The following is a 13,938-nucleotide window of genomic DNA, read 5'->3' as shown; positions in this document are numbered from 1 at the left end:
ACATATTTAGTTCATGCTGAATGGGAAAAGTGAAATGAATAAAATCCCGAGATAAGAAAGTGAGACTTAGAATATGAACCTTCTTATTTTAATTCAATGTTTCTTAACAGTGATATTTAAGAATTAACTTCTTTATTTTGTTTTTATTATTGCAGATTTTTTTTTCTGCCCTTTGGAAAACCTACTGGCCTATTTGCAAAGACAAGTACTTATACTTGCCCTAAATATTCCCTGGTCGAAATGTAATAAAGAGGCATATTCCTGTTTGTGGTTCAGGACTTAATACATGAGGCAAATTCCTTTATCATTCATGGGGGATTGAAGTATATTTATTTTTGAGACAGAGCCTCATTCTGTCACCCAGGCTGGAGTGCAGTGGCGTGATCTTGGCTCACTGCAACGTCCACCTCCCAGGTTCAAGCTTCTTGTGCCTCAGCCTCCCAAGTAGCTGGGACTATAGGCACATGCTACCATGCCTGGCTAGTTTTTTTATTTTTAGTAGAGACAGGGTTTTACCATTTTGGCCAGGCTAGTCTTGAACTCATGGCCTCAAGTGATCCACCTTCCTCAGCCTCCCAAAGTGCTGGGATTCCAGGTGTGAACCGCCATGCCTGGCCTGAAGTGTAAATTTGTTTAAAACCACAGTAGCAAAAGAGTCCAATGCATTTTCCATGGTCAGCTCTGCTTTATAATTAGGAATGTTGTGCGTTAGTTACATTTTCAGTAAGTGGGACTGAATTTTGGAGAACTAATAGAAGCTATCAGAAGGTACTTGAAGCTGTGATTCAGTAAAATGCCTGCACGTGGAGGAATTACAAATGTGGCTAGAACCAAGTCCTGGTGATTTGAGAATATTATATCATATTTTACTATCAATGTTGATGTCAATGTGTTAGTGTCTGTAATTCACTTTACATACTTCAGTGTAGATTGGATAACAGTAAGAATGTGTGTGAGTTAGTTTAAGCTGCATGTTTGGGGAAACCAGTGGCCCTAATCAGAAATTCATGCTCCAGGAGTGTCCAGTTAACAATTAATCAGAAAAAGCCATACTCCAGATGGAACTACTGGGGACTTCTGCTATACTTATTTTTGATCAACCCTAGAGGATTTGCTGACTAGAATAATAGATGTTAGTCATGAGGTATAACAGGTGAAATTAGTGACTTGTTTATTAGCTTAATTGATATTTGTAAGGGGCACTTTTTGGTGACATTAGTGTTATTAAAGAAGTATGAATCAGTTAAAATTCTTTAAAGATACTCTACACTTTTACAAATAAGGTTTAACAATCTAGCGAGCCCTCTAGGGAGATCTCATTATCTGATGCCTCATCACCTGTGACCAGAGACAGTGTGGGAAGCCTGAAGGACATGCTGCACCCAGATCACACATTCTAACTCATCTGTCAAGATGCCAAGGCCCCAGGACTTGGAAGAGTAACCATTTTAGCATTTGGACACAAAGCCTTGTGGTCCAATAGAAAGAGGTCTGGGCTGGGAGCTTTGTCATGACTTACTCATGCCCCGGCCACATAGGAGAAGTTATTAGAATCAGGTCATTCCAACTCTGCTACTAACCAACTTCACAACTTTAGGCAAGTCACTCAGCCACTCCTGTACTCAGTTTCCTCATCTATCAGAGAACACCAGCCTCAAAAGATTGCAGTAAGGAAAGAAAGCAGATTTTTGTAAATGTGGAAAAAAAAAATTTTTAAAGTAAAACAATGCTGTGTAGTGATCAGGGATTATTTCCATTGCCTTATTATGTTTATAGTTGTAGTTTTTAACAGTAATAATAAATGTGATTGAGACAAGTTGGCATGACTATGTGATCTGTATAGCAAGCATTGCTGGTTGGGCAACCAAATGTTCATTCCCAGTCCCTTCTTTTACTGGAAAGTACGAGATCGCAGTCTTTTTCTATAAGGGACAGGATAGTTAATATTTTATGCTTTGCCAGTCAAATGGTCTCTTTTCCAATTACTCAATTCTACCCTGTCCCATGAAAGCAGCCATGGACAATAGGTACAGGCAGGGCTGGTCTTTTGTCCATTGGTAGAAGTTTGTCAACCCCTGCAGATAAGTGTTTCATTCACAACAGGTGACTCAAGCCACAGTGGATTACCTAAAATGATGAACCCATGGAATGTCAGTGAGCAGATAGAGCAGACTGTGAGGAAGAGTTTGTGATTACTTGATGATAAATGTTAGTATGTGTGTGGCCAAATTTATCCAGAGACTTGCTTCCATCATATGCTTGAAACAGAAAGTAAGCCTCATATATCTGAAAAATGTTGGTGGATACTTACCTAAGGACTTCATGGTTGTATGTACTGAATTGACGTAGGCCATGACCTTGAACACCTTGGTCGTGATCAGGATGCTTCTCTTAGATGGCGGCCCCACTCCCGCAATGATTCATGATTATGCTGGTACATGGTAGGTGCTAAATGCAGATTTGCTGAATTAATGAATGGATTGACCTTTTTCACTTGGCAGTTCAGTTTGAGGTGGATGTATGGTAGATGCCCCTGACAGCAATGGTTTAACTTAAGGTCATGGCCTACGCCAATTCAGTGTATAACTTAAGCCTACGCTGAGAATGACCCTGTATGGCAGACACACTGGAATGTGTGTTTAGAGTTCTGAGCTAAGGAATCCAGGAGTGGCCAACCCAGAAGGTCATTCTTTATTGATGAGGAATGCCTAAGCCTTTGGGCAGTCCTGTGGAATGTGGGCTGTATAGGGGATTGAGGCCTTTTGTTTTTTGGGTAAATGAAAATTGCCAGGTGGAGATTGTTAGGGGAGGGTGTTAAGTAAAAATGCTATAAAATTGGCATGTTTTCTGCAGAGTGGCAGTTCTCCTGTCCAGCCTACCACCTCTGGGCTGTTCCCATATGTAAGTTTCCCTCAGTAAATCCTATGCCTTGTTTGCCGGCTCTGGGTCTCCTATTCGTCCTCTTGAAACTGGTGCCATCCCTATTGTCCTCTTGAAACTGATGCCATCCTTAGTAGGGGTCCAGCACAACCATGGGCTATTTCCTGGGGTCCTGATGTACTTAGTATGTAACTATCAGTGTGACCATGAGAATTAGGTAAACATGGATTAAAAATTGTGCACATTTACAGTGTTGACTTAGACATGTTGACTCATAAACATCATCTGATGGTTAAACTCCTGCTTAATATCAGGTTGCATGGAGTTGGACAATGAGCTTTATACACAAAACAAAAAAATAAGCTTTGTACACAGGTTATTTTTATGCCTCATGTGGCTTAATTTAGTCAATATGACTTGGAGATGAAATTTTAGGTTTTGAAATGAGTGAATCGTCATTGTACATAATCTACTAGAGGTAATTGAGATAATCGCTGACTATAACTGGGAGAATGGGGGTGGCACCCTCTTTTTTTCTTATTTCGCTTTTTTTCTGTCTTCCTCTATAGCTGCCTCCCATTGCAATGAGACTTTTCTTGTTTTAATATGTCTCATAATTTGCAAACTGAGCAAATCTTTATTAAGCAACTCTCATGTGCATATCACTGTGCTAGTTGCCCCAAAGGCACAAAGATTAAAAAAGGTAGTCCCCAGTCTTAAGGTCAAGTGAAAGAAAGGAGGGAAGACTTTTTCCATTGGGAGGAAAGCCCTTCTTAGAAGGCTTCATTTAATCTGGACCTTCAAGGACAGGTAGGGTTTTGATGGATGGTAAAGGCTTGCTGGTAGAGAGAACTGGCTGGGAAGACTTGGAGTTGGGAAAGTTCTGGGTGTGTTTGCATGAAGATAAATAGTCCAAAGTCAGGCCTGTGAATGGGGGTTCTTTTTCATGTTATCTTGGGAACCTAAGGGTTGTAAGGGAGGATAAGAAAGCTTGGCAGGGAGAATACTATTGTGCTAAAGGAAGTGTTTGATGCCGCTTGAGTTTTAACATCTGCTAGTCAATTCTAAGTGGACAAGAGCCAAGATATGCATGGTGCTGAGTGGTTACCCAGAGTGAAGAGAAAGCTGTGTGTGTAAAGGTGGCCCTCTCTAGAATTGAGGGGCTTGAGAGAGCCTGAGGAGACAGCGAGCTGGGATGCTGGTAGGCTGCTGGGACTTGGTCTCTGTTCCCTGGCTCCCTCCCATTCCTCGCCATCTGAGGCTGATGAGGCATAGCCAGTTTCTTTGGCAGTGATTTTTTTTTTTTTTTTTTTTTTAATCTGCATGAGAATTGTCTGCGGTTCTTTTAAAAACTCAAGACTGCTTAGGTCCAATCTAAATCTAAATCAGTGAATGTCTGAATTCCACTGAGTTCAGGTGTGTGCAATTTAATCCTTTGCTGAGTTTGGGTGTATGCAGTGTAATCCTTGCGATGATATTGTGGCAGGGCTACATTACATGACTTCAGGGGGCTCAAAATAAGTAAGTGGTCTGAGAAAATGGCAAAGTCAAGGCCTAGCACTAAGATAATTAGCTCCCAGGCCCCTGCTTTTTCTACTACACCACTGTTGTCTCAACAAGAAGAATTGCCCTCCTCAAAGCCAGCTGTAAATGTTTTCAAATCATGGCGTGTTCTGGCCTTGTTTTGTAGGAACACATTAGTAGTCCCTGGGGAATATTTCAAAGCAAAGTCTTCTTTTCAGCATGCGCAGATGGGCACTTGCCATTTAAGTTTCAAGATAGAGGAGAGGGTATATATATCAAGTATTCCCTGGCTTCTGTTAAAATTACCTTGGGTTTTGGAAGATTTTGTTCACATTTTAAAACTTTTTTTTCCTGAGGTGCTATTCTTGATGGTCAGGTGATGAGCAGGAGGTTCAAAAGAAAGAATGATACATTTCAGGTTTTCTGCTTAATGATGTTCAAAAGAAGCCGGTGTAGGTGATTGGAGTGTGAACCCACCGGCAGGGTATGTTTTAATTTCCATTTAAAGTGGGGCAGAAGCCCGTGGGGAGCCAGCCTGACCTCATTTAACTGGCAAAAGGTAGGTATGTGCATAGCTAATAAAGAAAGTATTTTATATTTGTAAAAGGCTTTATGCTTTGAAAGTTCTTTGACACATTTTATTATACTTTTGATTCCTCTAATAGTCCCAAGAGGAGGTCAGTATTATTATAACCTCTTTGGCTACATGGAAAATGAGATGCAAAAAAATGTAGCAATGTGCCCAATGTCACCTATAATCCCACAATCACATTGGCACAATTACAGTTCTAGAGATCATGTCTGATGCTGTTTCTATTACAGTAAAAATCACCACGGGACAGGGTACACTTTCCCCTTTTAAATCAAAGTGAGATCACTATATTACTGGGTATCACTTCTGACTCTGCTGGATTCATTGACTGATCAGTCAAAAAACTGCATTCCTTTGGACTCTAAAATCCTCTTTTGAAAAATAAGGATCACAAATGAGCCCTAAGTCTCCTTTGTATCTTAAAATGGTATTATTCTTCTTGTGGTTTACTTTCCATGGAACATTACATACTTCCTTACCCAACTTCCAGAGAAGGTCAAGTGTATTTTAGCCTGCTTCCCCGGATTGGATTGGATATTTTGGATTTGGTAAGCATGTCTAAAAACGCTTAAGACTGCTTTTTCTTACCCCAAGAATTGAAATGGGGGAGGTAGGGAATCAACTCAGCTAATGAGGTCCATCTTTTCCCTTAATGTGTATAAAGTATAGTTATGCTGTGATGTCATTAAAGATTCTTTCAGAGCTATTTGGTAGAGATGCTTGTCCAAAAAAAAAAAAAAAAAAAAAAAAAAAAAAAAAAAAAAAATAGAAACATGGAAGGAAGATAGAAGAAAAACCCAGCCTGTTCTGATAGAAGGCTGTTCTGATAGAAGGCTGTTCTGATAATTCTAAAATGCAAAACGTATGTGTTCCAAAAGAAAAGGCATCAACAGGGTGAAGAAGCAGAGAGCATTAGTTAGGAGGCCTTTAGAATCCATAATTCCAGCCTCCTCATTTTATAAATATGGACCTTATGCTTCAGAGAGGTAGATACTTTACCCAAAGTCATATGGCAGGCAATGACAATGCCAGGCTGGAAAGAAGAGAGCCAATTTTTGAATGTCTATTTTGTCAGGGGCTTTACAAATCTCCCGATTTCATGGGTTGAAGTATGTTTCTCTCAGTCTCCCATTTTCCCAGTCTCAATTCGTATGTTGACATCCTCACCCCAGTACCTTGCAATGTGACTTTATTTGGAGATAGAGTCTTCATGAGGTTAAGAGTTAAGTCAAGTTAAAAAGAGGTCATTGGGTGGACTCTAATCCAGTGTGACTGGTGTCCTTATAAAAAGGGGAGATTTAGATACAGATGAGCTTAAAGAAAGAACACCATGTGGGCCGGGCGCAGTGGCTCACGTCTGTAATCCCAGCACTTTGAGTGGCCGAGGCAGATGGATCACGAGGTCAGGAGTTCAAGACCAGCCTGGCCAACATGGTGAAACCCCTGTCTACTAAAACTACAAGAATTAGCTGGGCATGGTGGCACGCATCTGTAGTCCCAGCTACTTGGGAGGCTGAGGCAGGAGAATCACTTGAACCTGGGAAGCAGAGGTTGCAGTGAGCCGAGATCGCACCACTGCACTCCAGCCTGGGTGACAGAGTGAGACTCCATTACACACACACAAAAAGAACACCATGTGAACATGAAGACGGACATTTACAAACCAAAGAGACCCGGAACAGAGCCTCCTCGAACAGCCCACAGGAATAACCAACCTATCCACAACTGAATCTCAGACTTTCAGCCTCCAGAACTGTGAGACAATAAATCTGTTGTTTAAGTCACCCAGTTTGTGGTACCTTGTTATGGCGGCTCTAGGAGATGGTAACTCCCAATAACTTCTTCAGTGGGTGTTGTTTTTCTTATAATATTTAATAGTTGAGGAGGCTGAAAGGTTGTTAAGCAGGGGAGTTATGTTAGATTTCAAAGTCCATGCAGCTTTTGCCATGTGATGTGGCTCTGCTGGGAGGAAGAGCTATGAATTAAATAGGCCTTCCCTCTCCTCCTTTACTCTACACTGCCTAGGTGTGAAACTGTCATGGAAGGCCTCAGTGCATTTAGTGACCACCCAGCTTTATAGTTGAATCATGAAGTTTTTTTGTTTTTTTGTCCTCTCAAGAGAGGGTTTTTCGTCAAATGTTTTCAACTGTGAGAATTGGTAGGACCCAGGTCTAGGTGGATAAGCTCTTAGCTTTAGCAGTTGGAGAATTTAAACTCTTCAGTGTATCAAGTGGTTTGTTTTACTTTAAACCCTGACATCTGCAGCTGCAAGTAGAAATAGTATAACCAGTCAAGTGTCAGGTCACAATTGTGCAGAAGTTAAGATGCAGTGTTTCTTTTCAACACCAGGAAGCCCACTGTGAACCGGGCTAAAATGTGAGGTTAGGAAGCCCACTGGAGTGATTGTATTAAGCAGTTTTAAAAGCTACTTAAATTGAGAAGACTTGTGGTTGTTTCATTTCTTTAAACAGAGTTCCAAAAAAATGGTTTCTCTCAGTGTTGGCCTGTAAACTCTAATAGTTTTCCAAATCAAGGTAACTGTTTTGTAGAAAAATTATGTTTTATAGAATCATGTCTTGTAGAAAAAGCATATTTAAGTACTTGGGGTTTTTTTGTCTTAAAATATCTCTAAACTTCAGCTTCCTTAGCTATGAAATGTGGTAAAATCTGCCTCATGAGATTTTCGTGGGGGTGAAATGAAATGTGTGTTAGAAATTTTGGGAAAGTAGAAAGTCGTACACCCAAGTAAATAGTAGTTTTAATTAGACTATCAGTTTATCCAGATAAACATTAAAATAGTCTTAGAATCCATTCATTCAGAAGTGAAAGCCAAGGCTCCCTTCTCCTATTTTTGAAGAGCAGAGTAAGTATATTTATATATGGCATTTGTCAATACTTTGGGGAAAAACGTAAGTGAATTCAAGGTCTTGATATTATTAACTGACATGTTCCTCCTCTCACTCTTGATAAATGGTTTACAGCTACATCTAAAGGTTTTCACTCTATTTGTTCTTGTATTTCTGGCTCTACTGAGTCAGGCATGATTTGCACTGGCCACGGTCCAAGGTTTGAGTTTTTAAAAAAGTGAAGAAGACAAGCAGCTGTGTTGTACCCACAGCACCAAACCCAGTCACATACCACAACCTCACTGTTCCCTTTTATAGCCATCTGGGTGGGTATATGGCAGTCAGGGGCAAATAAAAGGAAAAAAGTATGTGCAATTCTGGGAGATTTGCTGGAAGGAGGTGGCAGAAGGTGCATGCAGAAGTGAGGAGTGTGGGATTGGAGTGCAAGGTGGCCATGTAGAAGGGTGCCTCTGGAGACTTCCTTGGTTTGAATTCCAGCACTTTCCCATCCATGCCTAAGTTTTCTCGTTTATAAAATGGGAATGATGAAAATCTGGTGATAAAACAGGTTATATATGTAGGCCAGCACATGGCAGCACTTGACGCTGGCTATTGTTACTCTCTTATTTTGATGGTCTGTTCATGCGTCCTCTTCCCCTGTTAGACTGGGAGCTCATTGAGAATGTCTTGTTCATCTTTCTGTCTGCTAACATGAATATTGTTGAAGGAATGAGCCAAAAAGACTACAGGAGTCTTGTGTACCTTTAGCGTCTCTCTTAGCCCTATCTATCATTATTTTTGAGGATAACTTGAAAGTAAGTTGGAGGAGTTTGGTTACCCAGGAGTTGGGAGGGATGGGGTGAGTAATCCTCCATTTTTTTTGAAACCATTTGACTCCAGATGTAGACAAGACATACAAATACTGTGGCTCACTGATAGTCCCTCGGCGTTGACAGCAGCAATTTTCAAAGTTAAGGGTCAAAAGAGGCATTGGAGGTTTATTGTTATTTAGAATGTGCAAGCAAGCATCTGCCTAGAACAAACTGGCTGAATATAAAGTTTGCCTTGAAGGAGCAGCCTCAAGGATAAGGTCATTTCTTTACTGATATTGAGTGGCACATCTGTTATCACAGTCCTCTGCTGTCCTGTCTCTGCCTTTCTTTCTGGCTTTGCAGGGCCTTGCCTGCCCTTCCCTCCTGTCTTTGCTCTCCTCTGATGTCAGCATTGTTTGTGTAGAGGCCAGTCCCCATCCTAAGACAGGGGGTGACTCATGGGAAGAATTGCATGTCCTTTTATGTTTCCCACCTTTCACCCCTTCCTCATCCCACATTGATCAAGACAAAATTAAGCACTAAATAAATGTTGGCCAGATTTGGTTCCTGCCTCCCTCTCTTTTCCCCAAAGCCAAACAAGCCAAACTTGCCTACACATAGCTTTGAGGCACATAAAATTGAACACATTTTCTAGGGTCACAACTGAATGACTAGATCAGCTCACATGCTATTAGGAATAGTAAGAAGCAGACAATTCAGTGGAGATTTAACACCCAGAATGGATTTAACTTTTCCCAGCTCTCAGTTTTGAAGCCTTACTGATGTGTAGCAGGAAATATAGCACTATTATTGTAAAACCAGTAGAATACAGGGTCCTGCAGGTCCTGTACAGAGGCCTTATACACTGTGAACACCGGCATAGACATGGGGAAGTTGGCCTGGGTAGCAGAGGGTTTTGGCCTGTTTAGGGGGACAGTCTCCTCTTCTGCTGTCACTGTTAGATCACATGTTGGGGTCCCTTGTGAAGCCCATGTTCTGTGGATTCCATGTCTGCCCCTTATTTTAGTCATATCAGATTTATGAAAAGATTTATTAGAGGGTAATAGTCTGGCTATCCTTTAGAAATTATATATTTTAAGTTGTTGGTTGTGAGAGACTTGGAGTTTTGTAGGAAGATTTATTTCAGTTAAGTTGTGTGTGTGGTGTGTGTGTTAGGGGTGTGTGTCAGGGAGGTCCCAGGAAAGCTTTAGAACCAGCTGCGTCATTTCAATGTTCAAAATGAAAACAGAAAGGAAAAATTTACCTTTGTATCCCGAAAGGGGTAGATGGGAAACATGCATTCCATACTTTTGGAGTTCATTTTGGCAGCAGGACGTGGCCTATTTCTTTGGCACCCTGTGTCTGGTGGATTACATCGTGGGCATTTGCTTATTCTGCCTTGTGGAAAAGACCTCTCAAAGGCAGAGCTGTGTCCAAACAGAATCTAGTCAGCTGTGTGCATTCTTGCACAAACCAGGGGACTATGGGTAGTCACTTTATATGATCCATGTATGAATGAATGCAACATTGATGAACAGTATAGCTCCATGTAAGGCAGCAATAAGTTTCTAACTGTAGATGAGGGAAGATTTATTATGCAATGGAAAAAGAATTCATAAACCAGCATTTCCCCATGTGAGTTCCATGGAAGACTAGTCTCCAAATATGATCCACAAAACGATGGTAGAGTGGAGCTCTGTGGTTTAATATGTTTGGGAAACTCTGTGAACCATATACTCCTTAGAAATTCATGATGTGGATTAACTTGTTAATGAGTCTGCGAAGTCCTCCAGTAAAAATACTCGAGTTTGTTTAGCCCAGTGTTTCCCAAACATATTTTACTTTGGACCACTTTTTTTGGTGCATAATACCAATGAATATCTGGATAGTGGTGTTTCTTATAACATGCTTGGAAAGTTCTATAATAAAGCACAAGGCTTTGGGCTAGTGGGGAGGGAATTGTTTTAAACTGTACTCATTCTGGAAAAGTTATTTTCTTCCCGTCAGAACCTAGAGAAACCTACACAGTGCCCTGCACTCAGTAACACACAGAAGGTGTTATTTTCTAGTAGGCAATTTTGCAGAATGAGTATTAGGGAAGAAATGCATCTCGGTATCTCTGCAATGGTACTAAATCTGTGTAGAAGCAAATAGAACAAGAACTATTAATAGTTGGAGTTGCTGAATGATAGTACAGGCTGAACACTGAGCTGCTGCATAAGTAGAAGACGAGGTTTCTCTCTATTCGTTCAGTAAGTATTTGGTACCCATTGGCTTCTAGCATCATGCTACACTTCTAGGATATAACTCTGAAAAAGACACAGCCCCTACTTTCAAGGACTAATGAGGAAGACCTAAAAGTACACAGGCCATGACACTTCAGTGTGAAGCATACTGTGATCAGGGAAGATTAGGGAGGACCCACCAAGGAGAAACACCTAATCCAGCCTTGTTGGATAATAGCAAAGTTTGTTAAAAGGAGGTGACAGCCAAGCAGAGGTATGAAGGGTGGAGAGCGGGGATTGGGAAGAATTCCTGGGCAGAGTAAGAGCCTGGGCAAAGGCTGGGAGGACAGCAAGTGTGGCGTGTTTGGAGAACTTAGAGATGAGTGGGCTGAAACACCATGTCTTAGGTGTGGGATTGACTGGAGACAGGAGGTGCTGAACAGGGGTTGCTAGGTTGTGAAGAGCCCTGCCTACCATGCTGACAGATGTCTTCTCTCTCCTTGATAAGCATAAGGAACTGGTACAAAAAGGTGAGGAGCCTGGATTAGTGGAGGGACAGAAACTGGATTAGCGGATGACCTGGGATCAGATAATAAGAGAAAAAGTTCTGAGGAGAAGTATCCTCCCAAAGCCACCAGTCTATGGATTCCCCAAACACACCAGTGAGGAGAAATCGGCAATTAGGCCAGAAGCACACAGGAGTCCACGTCTGTATGATGGGTGGTTTCCTTGAGTGGGTAGTACGTACACCTCTTTAGTGTCCATATTATTCGTTAGCCAAGTGCATGTTATTTACTACAGAGTTCGCATTAATGTACTCTCAGCTACTCCTTGTCTATTCTCATTTATTCTACAAGTATTTATTGTGCTTTTGGCAGTGCCAGGTGCTAAAGATATAATACATGACACAATAGTTACAGTCTGCCCTACAGTCTGGAGTGGGAGACTGACATTATTCAACTAATCATACTAATAAACATAAAATTACAACTGTGATAAGGGCCATGAGGGAAAGTACATAGTGTTATGTGATCATAGTCTTGAGGGGCAGGAAAAACCTCCCCGAGAAGGTGGGCTTTAGGCCGACAGCAGAAGAATGAACAGGAGTTAAGTAAGTAGGCTGAGGGCAGGAGACAGTGAATAGCACCTGCAGCAAGTGAGGGCCTGGTTCATTTAAGGAACTGAAAGGAGCTGGTGTGACTGGAACCCATGGAGTAAGGGGGAGTGGAGCAGTAGGGATTAAAATTAAAAGATTAAAAGATTCTAGACTCTGCAGAGCCTTATAGATGTGTTGAAGAATTTGCTTTTGTTCCAAGAGTGGGAAAACCAGTGGAGAGTTTTAAATAAGAGGTTACATCACCAGATTTGTGCCTTGAAAAGATTATGCTAGTCTCATCACGGAGAGTGTGTTGGAGGGAGCCAGAGTGGGTGTGCGGACCTGGCTGCTGTGGGACTCTGGGTGGTGCTTTGGACTAGAGTGGTAGCAATGGAGGTGGGGAGAAAATAATTCAAAAAACACTTAGGAAGTAAGCTTTACAGATATGTGATACATTGTGTATGGAGCAGGGAGAGAGAAGTAGGTCTCCTAGACTGTGTGCAACCTAGGTAGAGACGACTGGGTCAGATTTTAGGGGAAGGGTCACGCAATGAGTGTTGGTCATATGGTTATGAAGCTAGGGGGAGGGTTATGGACTGAGCTATAAGTTGGCAGAATTGGCATTTAGGGAGTGATTGATGCTATGGTGTGAGGAGTCTTAGGGAGACAGTAAAGACTGAGGAGAAGTTGGGCTAAGGAAAGCCTGAAGGTGGTCCAGGCAAAGGAAGATGTGCCCTTAGAGAAGTAGGAGAGAGACCAGCCAGAGAAGTTAGGAGAGAAAGCAGCAACATGAGATATGAAAGGCAAAGGGAGAGATTATTGCAAGAGGAAAGATGTGGTCAGTAGTGATTGCTATGAAAACATCAAAGAAGATGGGCAATGAAAAAATGAAAGTTGTACTTAGTAACACGGAACTGATCATTGGCCTTCATGAGAACTGTTTTGTTAGAGAAAGGGATGAGCCTGAATAGAATGCCTTTTATAGAGTTCATAGTAAGGAGTCCTTCATGTAATGTAATGCAGAGGCAAGTAAACTGGGTGGGTTCAGCACCTGTGTGTATTCACAAGGCTCAGAGTGAGAGATATAAACAGTTTTTATAGAGTGGTGTGGAAATAGCTCTTTCCTGTGGGCTACATGTTATAGACATATACACATAATATACTAATACACATATATACACTAACACACATGCATACACTAATACACACACTCTGAATGTACTGTATTTTAAGTACGCTGAGAGTAAGGTCATGTCTATCTTGTGTCTATTTCATTGTTGTAAATAGAGAGTAATCAATAAACAGTTGTTACATCAGTATGTTTAAAAGTCTTTTAAAATACATTAAAAATTGAGAGTGCTTCACCAGTTTTTTTTTCTGTTGATGGAGCAAAATAAAAGAATGATGTGACCTTATGTTGTTAAAAAAAAAAATGTCTACTTGTATAGTCATCCCATGGCGAACCTGAAAAAGAAATAGAAATGCTCAGTTTTTTTCCCAGAAGTCTGTAGCTGACTAGCTTTGGTAGATATCGAATGCCGTCAAAATTCTGCTAAGGTCGAAATCTTCGAATGTAATTTATCCTTTGTTTATCCTCTTGGGCAATGAGAATAAGCATTTGTCTCAAACTTATATTATCCCCACTTTATTGAACCACTCTGCAAAAAATGGAAGCATGATTTGCAGTAATGTTTCATAACAGCCGGTATTAATAAAATGGGTAAAGCTTTTGCAGGCTTTTCAGGATGAGGCTCTAAATTTTTAGAGGAAAAAGGATATTATGAATTACAATTTACAAAGTAGCTTGGTTCAATTCAGAGCTTTCAGGTTGCTTGTATTTCAACCAGATGGTAAGCAACATTGTGTAAAAAAAAATGTTGACTACTTCGTGCTTATTTAAAGGCAATTTTAATCTTATGTGGTCATTGATAGGTTGCTTTGTAGGATGCTGTGGCATTTAAAA

This window comes from Rhinopithecus roxellana, chromosome 17 (assembly GCF_007565055.1).
Source record: "Rhinopithecus roxellana isolate Shanxi Qingling chromosome 17, ASM756505v1, whole genome shotgun sequence".
Lineage (NCBI taxonomy): Eukaryota > Metazoa > Chordata > Mammalia > Primates > Cercopithecidae > Rhinopithecus > Rhinopithecus roxellana.
This window is presented reverse-complemented; position numbering follows the sequence as displayed.